At 43.5% G+C, this 4,316-nt stretch overlaps 1 pseudogene; it reads right to left on the minus strand.

Annotated features, from left to right (window-relative positions):
- Positions 1–665: 665 nt before the first annotated feature.
- On the minus strand, positions 666–3,940 carry LOC141094576 (piwi-like protein 1; annotated as a pseudogene).
- Positions 3,941–4,316: the final 376 nt, after the last annotated feature.

Raw genomic sequence — 4,316 nt, forward strand, 5'->3', positions numbered from 1 at the left:
CCTCAAATGTTACATTTGCAGCCCACTGATAGGTGAGGCGTGTGATGGAGATACCACACTGTAAAATATGTGGCCTGTCTTTGTGTGGCATACTCATTTGGTGTATGGCTGAGGGTTATATTACTGATAGGGTATGATGTATCTTACGGTGACCAAGCTTTCTGTCAGAAGAGTTCTTCTCATATTACACACACATTGGAAACTCTACAATACAATGTTTGCACAGTAACTGCTTCTAGGCATAAGATGATGATGGTAGTAGTTGGTGCATTTGAGCCTCAGTGATGAAGCAGCCATATGAATTGGAAACAGAAGATTTTTTACTGAAGGTAATGGGGCAAATTATTATATACAAACAGCAGTAAACTTCAGTGAAGGACAGAACTTCAAACTTAGTCCCCAATCCAGAAATTCTTTCTGTACATTGTCATCTCTCTGAATATGGTCCAAAAATGTTCCCACTTGTTTTTCTCTCTGTTGTGCTACTAGTCAAGTGTGATTTGCTAGCTTTCATTACAAAATAATTAGCTCTCATTGTATCAGGTAAACCTATTGCAGAATTCTGGAATCAAAACAACAGGCTCTGCTGGCATTTTTGCTGGACCTGTTGCTTTTTTGGGATTGTGTATGAGAGCAGGCTGTTTCAGGTCTGTGATTTGCTTGTTTTATTGATTTTTGCAATAATAGATAAAACTGATTTCACAGCCATCTGACTGCTTGAAAGTAGACTACGTAGACAAATTCCAGTTGATACCATCAATATGATATGTACGATTGTTGTATTTGGTAAGAACTATCTGTCCAATCAGTTCTTTACTGCAAGCATCATAGAAGGCATGTGATGCAGTTTTCGAGTGCACATTATACAGACTGTGGGAATCCTGTGTCGCAAACAGTGCCTTCCCCCCTCCCACGAGTAGCGTAATGAAAATACAGACAGGCCTAGATGGGTTGAAACAGGTCAGTCCCAGTTAATTAATTACATAAGCAGAGAAATGCACTTACATTTCACAATGGGCTCATTGCCGAAAGCCCTGTCTGCGACCGAAAGGCGAACAGACCTATGAGTGGTTACGTACCATTGCCCTTCTCAACATCTTCCACTATGACTTATTATCGTTAATATCGTTAACAATGTTTTTTTTAATAAGTGTACAAAAATTGTGGAAGTTTAAGCAGCGTTAAATATATAAGGGAGGGAGGGTGGGAGAAAAGCTTCCAGGGGTCAGCCGAAGGAAAGATGAAGTCTCTGACCCCGGGCACCTGAAATTAACTCCGGTAGGTGTGGCTGTAGGCCCCTTCCCCTTTAATCCTAATTGGTGCATCACCTAGGGAGTAGTGGGGGGAATTGGGCACTGAACCATATTTTTTCTAGCTTTAGCCATATGAGCACCCCAGTTAGAGGCACGTTACTTATGCATTACATCCAGGACAGTTTCATTTCAAAGGACTTTGTGGCACACATCAAAGCACAACATGACACTAGTCTAATACTGCAAAATTTGAGGTGGTAAATCCTTGCCACTCTGATCTGTTGCGTGTTCTGACTTCTGTAACATCATTTGGGTGATAATAATTCATACCTATTTGCTTCATATTCATCATTTTCAGAAGCCTTCGGAATGTAATGTTGTAAAAGTGAAAGCAGGCTGGTGAAGTTGGTGGTAACTCATTTATCAAAGTTATTGGAATCTTTTCTATGTCTCCATTGCGTGTACGGCTAACCACCTCATTGATCTTATTTAGCTTCTTTGGCAAGAAAAGAACAGCTCCATCAAAACCATGTGCTTTGCCTATTAATTCATCATGCTGGTAAAAAAGAGCTGACCTCATGGATCTAGATTCCATCTGTGGACTGTAGTCAGCATGGTACTGGTACAAGACCCACTGGGGTCTAGCATTCAATTTGACATAGTTTGTGCACAGCTGAATAGAGTTATTATTTTTATAGTGCTATTTATTCCATGACGCGTTACATGTGAAAAAGGGGCATAGATAAAAAGTACAATAAACATGAACAATCCAAGGCAAACACAAGTACAGTGGGAGCGAGTACCCTGAACGTGAGGGCTCAGAGTTTGCAGGGGATGAGTGAGGAAACACTAGAGGAGGGAGGAGATGGTTGTGTGGCAGTTCATTAGACTAACGATCAATGCAGGTAGAAGTCTCGTTGGAAGAGGTGGGTCTTCAGGTTCCTTTGGAAAGTTTCCATGGTAGGAAGTCTGATGTGTTGGGGTAGAGAGTTCCAGGGTATGGGGGAGGCACGGGAAAAGTCTTGTGTGCAGTTGTGGGAAGAAAAGATAAGAGAGGAGTAGAGAAGGAGATCTTGAGAGGATCAAAGGTTGTGTGTAGGTAAGTACGGAGAGACCATGTCACAGATGTACGGAGGAGACAGATTGTGGATGGCTTTGTAAATTATAGTTAGGGTTTTGGAATGGAGCTTCAGGACAGTAGGAAGCCAATGAAGGAATTGGCAGAGAGGAAAGGCTGGGGAATAATGGGGAGACAGGTGGATTAGTTGGGCAACAGAGTTTAGGATAGATTGGAGTGGTGCAACAGTGCTAGAGGGGAGGCCAGAGAGTAGGAGGTTGCAATAGTCCAGGTGGGAGATGATGAGGGCATGCATGAGCATTTTTGCAGTTTCATAGTCAAGGAATGTACGGATCCGGGAAATATTTTTGAGTTTGAGTTGGCAGGAGTAGGCAAGGCCTTCGATATGTGGCTTTAAAGAGAGGGCAGAGTCAAGGATCACCCCGAGGCACCGAGAATGTGGGACTGGTGAAAGTGAGCAGCTATTGACATTGATGGTTAGGTCCATGGAGGGATGGAGTGAGATGAGGGAAAGATGATGAATTCTGTTTTGTCCATGTTCACTTCTAGAAAGCAAGCAGAAAATAAACATGAAATAGAAGACAGACATTGTGGGATTTTGTTCAGCAAGGAGGTGATGTCAGGTCCAGATAGGTAGATATGCATGTCATCAGCGTAGAGATTATACTTCAAACCATGATAGTCTAAGAGCTGTCCCAGGCAGAAGGTGTAGATGGAGAAGAGTTGGGGGTCCTAGAATTAAGCCTTGGGTAACACCGAAAGACATGGGGTGAGGTGAGGAGGTGGTGTGGAAGAGGGAGACACTGAATGTTCGGTCTCTTAGATATGATGGGATCCAGGATACGTCCAAATCTGTGATGCTAAGAGATAAAAAAATCAGTAACAAGAGAATCGTCCACAGTGTCAAAGGCAGAAGACAGGTCCAGGAGAAGGAGGACAGAATAGTAATGCTTGCTCTGGCGGATAGTAGGTAATTGGTGACTTTGGTTAGGGCAGTGTCAGTTGAGTGATGCAGTCACAAGCCAAATTGTAACCGGTCAAAGAGGGAGCAGGAGGAGAGGTGGGATTACAGTTCAAGATGGACATGCTGTTCCAGTAGTTTTTTGAGGCATAGGGGAGAAATGATACCAGGCAATAGCAAGACACAGAGGATGGGTCGAGGGAGGGCTTTTTGAGGATGGGTGTGATCAAGGCATGTTTGAAGGATGAGGGGAAGACACCATTTGCAAGTGAAAGACTGAGAGATGTGTTAGGGTTGGAATGAAGACTGTGGCAAGGTTAGGGATGAGGTTGACAGGAAAAATAAAACAGATTTTGATTCTATGACATGTTGGATAGATTCTCTAGTGGAAACACCCATATAATCAAAGTCACGTCTACGACCACCACGCTCTCCAATTGACACATCTTGAAATCCAGCCGCAATGTCAAAATCTCTAGCTTCTGGTCTAGCAACCTCTGTGGCTCCTTTTTGATGTCCTTGTCTAACAAGCTCAGTATTAACAGGTGATGGCTTGTCGGAATCAGTGCCAGGAACACCAGTCTTGGGTGGTTGCAAGTCCTGGCCCCCATGCTCTTTCATGTGCTCTGCTCTGGCTCTTCCAGTCATGATTTAATCTAGAAGCTTTTGCCGTTGTAATCCACTGACTACAAAATGGCCAAAGCATTCACCCTCTGCTCCTCAGACTCTCTACCTGCGCAGTAACTGCCTCTAGGCAGAAGATGATGGTGGTAGTAGTTGGTGCTCTGTTTATGCCCTGAGATATTTCTTCCTACTAGAGGTGCAATGGTAGTCTTTCTCATATGAAAACATTTAACTCCCAGTCCCCTTTTTAAGCAAAGATGGCAGGGAGAAAGTAGGTAATTCCTTCACCTACAAAATTGCTTCCTCTTTTCAAGATGTCTGTGTTAGGAGTCAGGTTTCTGCGGTCGCTATGCAGGAATCCAGACCCTCGCATTCTGCAGTCTCCTGCTGTTTATCTACT

The sequence above is a fragment of the Dendrobates tinctorius genome, unplaced genomic scaffold (assembly GCF_039654945.1).
Source record: "Dendrobates tinctorius isolate UK_male_01 unplaced genomic scaffold, ASM3965494v1 ptg000064l, whole genome shotgun sequence".
Taxonomy (NCBI): Eukaryota; Metazoa; Chordata; class Amphibia; order Anura; family Dendrobatidae; genus Dendrobates; species Dendrobates tinctorius.